The following is a 12,171-nucleotide window of genomic DNA, read 5'->3' as shown; positions in this document are numbered from 1 at the left end:
CCCCTATCCGTAAAACTTGTATAATTTCCCAGAAAATAGAATATATAAATATGTCACAACTATGCTCAGAGTAGCAACATTCACAATTGTATGTATGCAAGCTATGTCAACTAACTCAGTATATGATGTAAATGACCTAGGTAATGTCAATCAATACATAATATATGTCAGCTGGAGTCACCTAACGTGACCTATATGGCTGAATCTAGAGCTCAAATCCACATCTCAACAACTATACCTGCACACGAGTTGGAACCATCAAAAGTGGTCTATACAACAGGACTAGGTGCAAATAAATACGCTCAAGTTCTACGATCACGTGAAGACTGTGCAAATAATTGCGGGTTACCTACGAGTCGGAACCACCTAAAGTGGTCTGTATGACAGAACTATGCACCTAACTTGGTTCTAAGATGAGCATGTGGTGCGGGAGGTGAACATCACGTGAAGGACTGTGCCCTACTCTGGGCGGGACCACTAACACCGGGGTGCAGGTTTATGAGCTCTCCATGCATCTCACATAACTACTAATTCACAACCATAAGCTATAACCTTACCTGGCACTTACCTGTGGCACCAATCATAAATATATGCAACTAATAATGCATAATTAAAATAGGCAAAGACTATGCATGGCATTTAAAACATATAAACATTCAATTTCATTTTCTAGGAAAATTCTCAAGTATATGGGTATATACGAAAAACCAATAGCCCACTCACTGGTATGTGGAAAGGTTGTAACCCCCGAGCCTTGGGTGACTACGCTCCTCTTCAGGATAGGTCTCACCTATATGCAAAACAACTATAAAAATGTCAATTTAAAGCACATAACCAAAGCTAGGTAATAAGTTCTCATACAATGCTCAAATGGGGTGTTTGGATATACCAACGTGATCTACTCAACCTCACGAGCATCCCCATATTTTTAAAATAATTTTGCGCCGCCACGCGCCGGTGAGTGCACGGCCGTACACGCCCCCCACGTACGGCCACGTGACAATCACACTGACGGCGTCAGTTAACGCTATCAGGAATATTCCGTAAAAACCATAACGGATTCCATTAAAACTGACTGACGGCGTCAGCATATTTCGCCCAAACTGATGCAATATTCCATCTCCGGCGAGTCACCGGTCGTCGGAAACTGGAAAATCTTTAAAACCTTCGTTTCTCAATCGTTTCTTCACCATTTTCTATGAAATTTGCACCAATGGAAAGCTGGAGATGAGTACAACAACGTTATATCTGTTTGAAACCTCAAAGATCACGGGATCTCGCAAGAGAAATTCGAGAAAAACTGCCCAACTTCAAAACTAGCTTCCCCGATGTCCACTTTCACCCAACGAACCACTCCGAGCTTCTAAAAGCTTCAAATTCCCTAAACCCTAAAAATCAATATTTCACATGTGCACAAACAATGACAAAATTGGAGGTTCATGGTTTGACGTGAAATCGAAGGATTCCTTACCTGAATTTGGTATGATTGAACTCATATGGTCCTCACGAACACAAAGGTACCATTTTCCACTTCGATCTATCACATTTGCAAGGGTTTTGAGTCCCGTTGGTACAAGTGAGAAGGAGAGAGAGAGTCACGGGGGAAAGAAAAGGGATGTGTGTGTGTGTGTGTGTGTCCTGTAGAGTTAGCCCGCCAAAAACAATTAAACACCACCCCAAAATGGCAAATACCCACCAAGGGCAAAATCGTCATTTCACATCTATGGTACGAATAAAATATAACAAGTCGGCTTCAACCAAATAAAATTTACAGTGCAGCGCATTTACTAACTTATGCACAAATACCATCCAGAATTTTGTATGATGCACGGAAAAGAATTTGGAAACCAAGACAACGAAAAGGTTCAATTGGCAGAATAACATATGTACATCCTGCATCAGGTGATTTATATCATTTAAGAATGCTTTTGAATATAAAAACAGGTGCATTACATTTTGATCATATCAAAACTGTTAATGGTATTGTCCACTCTTCATATCAAGGTGCATGTAAATCATTATGATTATTAGGTGATGATAAAGAATGGTTACAATAATTTTATTTTGTGATGCTGCAAATCCTCAAATTCTTTTTAACACTCATTGGAAAAACATGTATGATGATATCTTATACAAACTGCGAGAAACTTTTCGAATTCCTGATATGATTGTACCAGAGGATGAACTAAAAAATTCTGTCTTATTTGAATTGGAATTACTTTTTAACAATGCTTCTACCTCCTTTGGATAAATATAATTTGCCACTGCCTGATTAAAAAAATATGTTGGAAATCAAAAATAAACTTTTAAGGAAAGAGTTAAATTATGATTGTCAACAATTGTCCAAAAAAACATGAAATTTTAAAATCACAACTTAATCACGATAAAAAATGTGTATGATTCTATTATCGATGCTGTAAATACAAAAAAAAGGAGGATAATTTTTTGTATATGGTCATGGTGGTATTGGAAAAACATTTTTATGGGATACAATTATTAGGGTACTGGAAAAACTTTTTCACGGGATACAATTATTAGTAAACTTAGATCTGAAGGCAAAATTTTTTTGGTTGTGGCATCATCAGGAATAACATCTTTGTTATTACCACGTGGTTGAACAGCTCACTCCAGATTTAAAATTTCGTTGGTTCTTACTAATGCCTCAATTTGTCCAATAAAAAATAAAACTCATCTTGCTGGATTAATTGAAAAAATATATTTGATTATATGGGATGAAATACCTATCATAAATATTGTTTTGAAGCATTGGATAAATCACTTTGTGACATTTTATCGCATTTACACGCTCCAGATAACAATGTTCCATTTCGCGGTAAACCTCTTTTATTAGGGAGTGATTTCCGACAAATATTATCAGTTATTCCAATTATACCAAATGGATAGATCATAAATAAATCTGTACCCGTCCTGATAAAAAAAAAGGGAGTGTTGTGTTACCAATCCATCCAAATGTGTTGCTTTAGGGTATCATCTGTTTTTAATCTCTTTTCTTCTTTCTTTCTCTTTTTGTTTTCATTATCTATTTATTTATTAATTGAAAATTGAAAATCCATTTTTCTAATACGCAGATCATCATACCAAAATCTTTAGTTTGTGTCCCGGATGGCCCATTCCTCATTGGCTCAATGTACGTTTCTTCGTACACTTCCATTACTTTTTCTTCTTTGTTTGTAACTCCGGTTTTCATCTTTGTTCAAAGAGAACATAAAAAATTCAACGTTTCATGGTTGGAAAAATGTTCTGGTACAGTTTAATTATTTTTGTACATATAAATTTTAAAGTGGACTGTGACATGCTGCTATTCAAACACCTTACTTCTCTGTCTATGTGTGTTGCCCTGTTGTTTTTTTTTTAAATTTTTAATTAGTTGTTTTATGACACAGAATTGGATTTTAGGAAATAGTGTTTAGCTCCTTCAATTTCTGTTGTTTTTCATTCAGCTTTTTTAAATTATGTAACTACAGATTTTGTTATTTTGTTATTATAACTTTAGAAGATGAGCATGATACAATGGCACCGTGAATCACAGCTAATGGTCATTACAAAAGCCTACACGTAGAGCACAAGTTGATACACTTTTTTAGTTTTTACCAACAGTTTATAACATTTTCTTTTCACGTTTTCCCTATTTTCAAATACTTGAATGTAGGTGAGAATGGGAACTGGGACACATGTCTATATGCTGTCTTTCATCGAATTGGGACACATGTCTAAATTCTGTAAAAGGCCTTCTCAATCTATTGTCTACACTGAAAAAAAAAAGGAGGTCAGGCTCTCAAAATTTTCATATCTTTATATTCATTACAATTCATTCTCATTATTATTCAATTTCACAGTTCTTATCAAGTTCTTTTCCACCAACTCACCCAGACCACCGCCAACTCACCCAAATCCAATGAATCACACTGCAACACACGCATGAACCACACTGCCACCAATAGTAAGTGATTTATCCTACTCTAGATTTCAAAAATTCATTTTTAGGTCGTGTGTTTAGAGTGTTTTTTTTTTTTTTTTTTTTTTTTTTGCAATCGTTATGCTACCCTTTCTCTTCAAGGGAATTACCTGCCACCAATATATATATATATACATTCTATCTTCTTTTCACCTGGTCTGAATACATGGCCAATTACTTGCTTGCCCATTCAAGGGTTAAGTTGGACATCCAAAAGTGTAAGTCAACATGCCCCCAGCAAAGATGTAACCTCTCCACAACACCTTAGCAATACGGGATTTGTAAAATCAACCCGTAGACCATTCCCATCACTCATTAATTAGATTTAACAATTTCCATACTATTAACCTGTTCTTTGGTTCATTTGAGGCATGTGGAAAGCCTTTGTATATACATTGGTGGCAGCTTATTCCCTTGAAAAGAAAAGATGGGAGTGATGATCTCCGAGACGCCATAATTTATAGAAACTGCTAATTAAGCACAACCTTCGATCCATAATTTATCCTCAGAATCAGTCTCCAATTCTGCCCTGTACAATTTATTCGTTCGCATCTCCCATTTTCTTATAATATTAATTTACCTTCAACAACAATTCATCATCAGACCATACCAGACCCAAAAAAGCTAACGTCAAATTACATTACACAATTCACCATCAGACCAGAAAGCGATGAACTCATGTCCCCGACATTGAACAATATCCTATGATTGACCTACTGTGCAACACCCACAACGTTAAGACCGTCACCGACCGGCATGATTGTCATGCACAACTCATTCTGACTTTCAATCATGCTAGTCAGTGACGGTCCTAACATTGTACACTTTGTGAAGATAGCCATTTCTATTGCCAAATTGACCTTCTGTAGAAATATTATCTCGTTAATCGTTATACGCTTAAACAAACATTTCTTAACTCATCAGCAGACTAGACCACAGAAAGACAAAACATAACATACTTCAACCAAACATAAAAAAGACATCGTCAAATTAGCTAGCTTCCACAATGTAAACCCTAGAAGGGGACGCCAGTAACATCAAACTGTGCCGTGCTATTCAAAGAAACGGTTCCACTTGGTACAAGTTGAACATGTCATAGGAAGAGTGGGGGATCCCAATTCCATCAAGGTCTCTCCAACTCTAGCCAAGTTTTTTTTGGATCAATTTCCAGATTGTGCCCCTTGGAAACTCACATCGGTCAGTCTCACAATGTAATTGGGTGTTGGACCGCCCAATAGGAGGTTCGATTTCCACATGCCTACATAAGTTCAATATTGACAGCTGGGACTCAAACTATGTCGGAAGGCCAAATGAAAATCACTTGAGGGTGAGTTGGCTTAGCTCCTACAATATGTTGGTGGGGTGACCACTCTCTAGTCCTAGGATCTGCGTAACCGGATTAATGTGACCATGGTAATGGTTCTTGAAATCCACTTGTTTCTGATGGAAAGGTGAACTGGTTAAGACTGAAATTGCCCTTTCTGAAATTTGCATCATAATACTTCACCTCGTGTAAACACTCTGGCCTTCAAGGAGATGGATCGGAGGAGTGCAGAGTGGTTCGACGACATCAGGTGGAATGAGATTGACTTCTTGCTAGTAAAGCTGGGGATGGCAACATCAAAGTAGACTTGATGGACGCTGCTTTGTACCCAAGTTCTAAACTTGGTTTCAAAGCAACGATTGTGAAGTTTATTTGGGTCTCAACATGTTTACTTTCTTATTGAAGCAAGGGTAGCGGTCGATTCCTAGCGTGGCATTCAAGTCGGGAGGAAATGAAATCGACTTTAACAATCGTGACCATGGCTATCTTAATTCAATTTTTGAGATAATGAGGAATGTGTAAAATGTAGTTAACCTTTTAGGGCATGTTTGGCTAAGGGATTAGCATCTTAAAGGATCGAGATCAAATTATGTATAGTATTTTAGTTCTCTTTTGTATGAGCCTAATGTAATCTAGTTTGTGGATCGAGCTGATACTTAAGGTTTCAAATAAATTTCTAGAGTCATCCCATTCCATTTAATATACGAACCGACATGAGCACAGGACGAAGCATGACTGAGTCGCTCATAAATGGGTCAGGCTGGGCTGACATCACCGGCGACGTCCTTATATCATGCATCAATTGAAGAATCATTTTTATTTAATAGGTGTAGATGGGCTAATGATTTTCAATATATGGGTTGGCCTAGTGTGCCCAAATTAGACTTTCAATATCAACACAAATTAAACTTAATAAACTAAGTTAAACTAACAACAAAACAATGACTGGGAGGATTTTGGACGAATTTAACTAAAACAAAAGTAAAGGGCAGAAAGTAAATTAAGTTCTGAATGAAATATGGATGAAATGATAGCTAAAGGATACTTCTCCACACATGAAATATATGTATACAAATCGATTTCTAGTTATTCTTCCTATAAACCATGAACAACAATGTCTCAAATTAACTGTAAACAACATTAATTAACTCTCAGGTTTTCCTATGTTCGTTGAATTGGACTCAGCGACGCAACCAAATTATTCTTCTCAAGTTCCCTAACTATGAAAAGCATGATAGAGAAACATCTCAAAAATCATTAAGTTCTGTGAAAAATCATAAGCATTGACAAAGCATTCGTAACTATGAAAAACATGATACTCCTGCCAAGAATTTACTTAACTCAATCATGACTATTGACTTTTGCTACTTCCAAATATAAGTTCATAACGATTAGGAGAAATTCCCTTATATTCTAGCATCAAATCCCTGGATGCAAACTAAGTATTCATCCTTAATAAACATACAAGAATAAGTTCTATATAAAGTAGACAAGTAAATCGCATTTATGTTTTATGAAACAATAGCTGGATGTAATTAATTTATATAGAACATATGATCATGGCTTCAAATTCACCTTCAGCAACTTCAATGGATGAATGGTAGGCGCAACACACCCTAAATCACTGCAGCAATTTCATATATATAGGGGGAACGGCTGAATCCAAGGAGAAAAGGGACTAGGTGTTTTGAGTTATTTTAGGACTCTAAGAAACAGGTGGAAAGTGTTGAAATGTGATTAGGATTCCTCCTTGCAGCTGGAGACAAGATAAGATAATGTTGGATAAGATAGGATAGGATAAGATAATGTTCCTCTCCAACTAGGATTCCTCTTTCTTATGTAATTCCTTGCCTTCCAAGCCTCAACTTTAATTTCTCTAGAGTTTAGCACATGTCTAACACCATTTAAACACCAAAAACGTCCAACCCATAAGCTATCCACGCATGCTATCCAATCGAAGTCCAAAACTGCTCCAAGTTGCTCCATTTGGCTATTTATTTTCATCTTTACCAACTGGACATATAATAATACAAAAATAACTTAAATTACTACAATAAATGGAAATTAACTAAGTAAATGCAAAGAAATAAGATAACAAAGTCGCATAAATATGCTCCTATCAAATATTAAGTCAAATAATCATTAATAGCCCAAATATGTATGTTTGTGTTAGATGTACGTATATCCTAAAAGCTTATTATAAGATGAAACCATCTAGGATAATACAAGAGATTAGACAAATTGATCTCATCATATTCACTGACTAAGATTGTCTCATTAATCATTATACGTTTGAACAATTGTTTCTTAACTCATTACCGGACTAGACCACAGAAAGACAAACATAACATACTTCAACCAAACAACAAAAAGACAACGTCAAATTAGCTAGCATACATAATGTAAATCCTACAAGGGGATGCAATTAACATCAAACTGTCATGCTTTTCAAAAAAACAATTCCGCTTGGTACTTGTTGAACATAGATTGTTGTAGGACACTGAATGCAATGCCCACCATGTAAGAGTAGGGGGATCCCAAATCCATCAAGGTCTCTCTAACTCTAAAAAACATTTTTTTCAGATCAACTTCCAGACCATACTCCTTGGAAACTCATGCCGGTTAGTCTCACAATGTAATTGGTCGTTGGACCCCCTAGCAAGTGCTTCAATTTCCACGTCCCTATAAAAGTTCAACACCAACGGTTGGGACTCAAATTCTATCGGAAGGCCAAATGAAAATTGCTTGAGGGTGAGTTAGCTTAGCTCTCACAATATGTTGGTGGAGTGGCCATTCCCTAGTCGTAGGATCTTAGTTACTAGATTAATGTGACCATGGTAATGCTTCTTAAAATCTACTTGGTTCTCGATTCCCAACTCAAATGCAACGTTTGAAATCCACCATTACGATGGGAAAGTGAATCGGTTCAGACTGAAATTGACCTTTCTGAAATTTGCATTGTAATACTCCACCTCGTGTACACTCTAGCCTTCAGGGTGATGGATCGAAGGAACGCAAAGTGGTTCGACAACATCACGTGGAATGAGGTTGACTGCTTGCTGGAAAAGTTGGGGATGGTAACATCAAAGCAGACTTGACAGCCACTGCTTTGTACCAAGTCCTTTAAAGCAACTAATGTGAAGTCTATTTTGGTCTCAACATGTTTACTTTCTTACTGGAGCAAGGGTAGCAATTGATTCCTAGTGTGGTATTCACTTTGGGAGTGGAGATGAAATTGACTTCAACTACCGTGACCATGGCTCTCTCAATTCAATTTTGAGACAATGAGGAATGTGTAAAATGTAGTTAACCTTTTAGGGCATGTTTGGCTAAGGGATTAGCAAGTCTTAAAGGATTGAGATCAAATTATGTATAGTTGTTGACCCTAAAAATTACAAAGCCTACGTGGCGCGCAAGCCGAGTAACTAATGAGCTAACTACATCCTTCAATTGTATGCGGGGCGTGCCAACTCGTCGGCAGAGCTCGACCTACGAGTAAAATTTGTTGATGTTGCGTTGAGCATGTTGTTGACTTCTTGATCTTGCAACTGCGGCCGAGGAAGGAACACGTCTCGGCCTTTGGGTTCTAGAGCCTGAAGACAAGGCTGCTAGTTCTGCGAAGTTCAATATCAAATTCGGCTTTCAATGTGCCGAATATAGTAACTTGTAACACCTCACTTCGCCGAGAAGGCTAAGGAGATGACCTCTGCCAATAAAGATTCGAAAACCCTTCTCGACCGAGACTTGGATAGGTAACCAGTCAGCCTCGAGGCAGTGATGTTTATCCAAACTGAAGGTGTTCCTCGGTCGGTTGATTCTACGGTAATAGTTTTGTTTATCCAAACTAAAGATGTTCGCCGATTGCCTCCAAAGTGCTGTTTATCCAAACTGAAGATGCGTTGGCAGAAAAAGAAAAAAAAAATCTCAAGATGTTTGAGAGGTTTGTGCATGGTAGTTGTGTGTTGAATTCGAGGGGGGCTTTTTCCGTTGCCATTGCATCTGTATTTATAGGATTGAAGTACTTGCTTTGCACGATCAGATAATGTTGCAGATATTGATTGGGATTTTACTACCTCATCTACCTAACATGCGTCATCAAAACCCCAAATCTTAGATGAAGGCCACGTGTATTTTTAGAGGACTCATCTTTTGCATACCTCCTCAGACTAGGTTTCCTAGTCCAACTACTTCGTTTCTTTCATCCCATCACTGAATTAATAATTATATAGGAAATAATCTTTCACACGGTATGTTTGTGATTCCATCATCAATTCATCTAACAACATCCATCACTATGCAAAAAAGACCTAGCCTACCTAGGTTTTTGTCTCACCATTATCCAAGACCAACAAATCCCATGCTATGCCACGTGATAAGAACCCAAGCCAAGTTGCTCTAATCCACACGGTACACTGCTAACAAATCCAAATTAAATCGGACTGTTCAACCTGCTTCTACATTAGGAATATGATTTTTATCCCATTTATTTTGTATAAGAAAATTTTAGATAATTTATTAAAAGATAATTATTATGATTAAAAAACCATAACATTATCTCAAAACAAAATTATCTTAACTTTTTTATCCGACGGTCTAGAACTATGCTTACTCAACGACCTCGATTGCATGGACCGATGGTGTAATTTTGGGTCCAAACAATAGTATTCTAGTTTTCTCTTTTTGTATGAGCCTAATGTGTTCTAGGTCGTGGGTCGAGCTTATACTTAGGTTTCCATTAATTTCTTGAGTCATCCCATCCTATTTAACATACGAATCGTCATGAGCACAGGACAAAGCACCATTGAGCTGCTCATAAATGGGTCAGGCTGGGCTAACATCGCAGACGACCTATCTCCTTGAGGCTTATGTCATGCATCAATTGAAGAGTGATGTTTATTTAATTGGTGTAGATGAGCTTATGATTTTCAATATATGGGCTAACCTAATTTGCTCGTTTTATTAATAAGATAAGTATGAACTCGTTGTACAGAAACAAGAATTTATATTTCAAAATTCGTTATTTGATAAAATATATTTAATTGATAGGAAAATAACCATATATATTCAATCAGTAGTTTCCACGTTATAATAGTTACATAGTAATTCTAAGTACGTGCCATTATTTCACTCAACTGTACACATGGATTTGGAATATGACATCAAATAGTGGCGGTGCACAATACGAGAATCATAAGTTAAACAATATATAGGCTGATTAAATATACATGTTTCTCTGGCTTTAGGACATGGACTACATCACCCACCATGTAAGAGTAGGGGGATCTCAAAATCCATCACGGTCTCTTCGTCTATAGCTAAGATTTTTGGTCCTGTTATAAGCAAAGAACGCATCGCCCACAATGATTTGAAGTTTTTGCTCCTGTTATAAGCAAAGATGGTGAAGGGAGACTTATTGACTCCACCAAGTTTCACAGTTTAGTGGGTAATTTGATGTACTTAACAGCCACAACACCAGACATCATGTATGTAGTAAGTTTGGTGAGCAGGTTTATGGAAAAGCCACATTCAAATCATTGGGAAGCTGCAAAAACAATTATGCAATACATCAAAGGAACCATCGATTATGTCATTTTTATGAAGCAAATGTTCTAGTGGAACTTATTGGCTATACGGACAGTGATTTAGCTGGAAGTATTGATGATTACAAAAGCATTTCAGGTTATGTCTTTAATCTGGGAAGTGGCGTGATTTCATGGAGTTTGAGGAAGCAACCGATTGTTGCCCTCTCTACAACGGAAGCGGAGTACATAGCTGCCTCTCTTGCAAGATGTCACACAGTTTGGCTACTTGGTATTTTGGAGAGTCTGATGCATAAACAAATGGGTTCAACCACTTTGTTTTGTGACAATAGCTCAACAATTTCAGTCTCAAAAGATCCTATTCTACATGGGAGAACGAAACACATCCGCTTCCACTTTCATTTCCTAAGGGAGCTTGTTAGTGAGGGAGTCATACAGCTAAAGTATTGCAAAACAGATGAATAGATGGCAGACGTGTTCACAAAACCACTTGGTGGACAAGTGTTCAAGCGAGATGTTGTAAGACTAGAATCAAAAGCAAATTTGGTTTAAGGGAGGCAATGTTGCAAGATTAAACCAAATTTAAGGTACAAGGAAAGAGTCATAAATCAGGAAGATAGAAGTTCTAGAGTAGTGATGTTTGGAATTTATAGAGTTAATCATGATTTCTTTAGATGTTTCAATTATTAAGAAGTTTATAATTAGCTAAATAAATGATGATGTATTGCAGTGGCTATAAAAGCCATGTACTATTATGAGTTTGATGTGTGAAAAAGAAATCAGAAATCAGAAGAGTCTTTTCAAGTTTTAAAAACCTTTCCCTTCTTATACATTTCTCTATCGCTTTTCCTCCTACATGTACAAGCTCGGGGTTTACAGCTTGTACTGGATTGATATATTCGGATCCATAAGCAAATTCACCAGTATAATCGGGTTCCGATACGGCATTGATATGTTCAGATGTAAATTCACCACTAGAGTTGTAGGTTTTATTCATGGGCCAAGCTACAATAGAATTTTACGGCTTAACTTTTCTGTATTCCACAATTCTGAATAAAAGGTACATACAATCCTTGTTACAAAAGGAAACAAAAATAAAGGACACAATATCCTTCTTAAAACATGACTCTAATAATTACAAAATATTTACATTCTTTTTTTCCTAAATATTGACTTATTCCAACACTCCCCCTCAAGTTGGAGCATAGATATTACTCATGCCCAACTTGACAAGCGAGTCATCGAACCTCCTACTACACAAGGTATGGGTAAGAATATCTGCAAGTTGTTCCTCTGAGTTTATAAACGGTATTGACACAATCTTCTTCTCC

The sequence above is a fragment of the Pyrus communis genome, chromosome 17, assembly GCF_963583255.1.
Source record: "Pyrus communis chromosome 17, drPyrComm1.1, whole genome shotgun sequence".
Taxonomy (NCBI): Eukaryota; Viridiplantae; Streptophyta; class Magnoliopsida; order Rosales; family Rosaceae; genus Pyrus; species Pyrus communis.
This window is presented reverse-complemented; position numbering follows the sequence as displayed.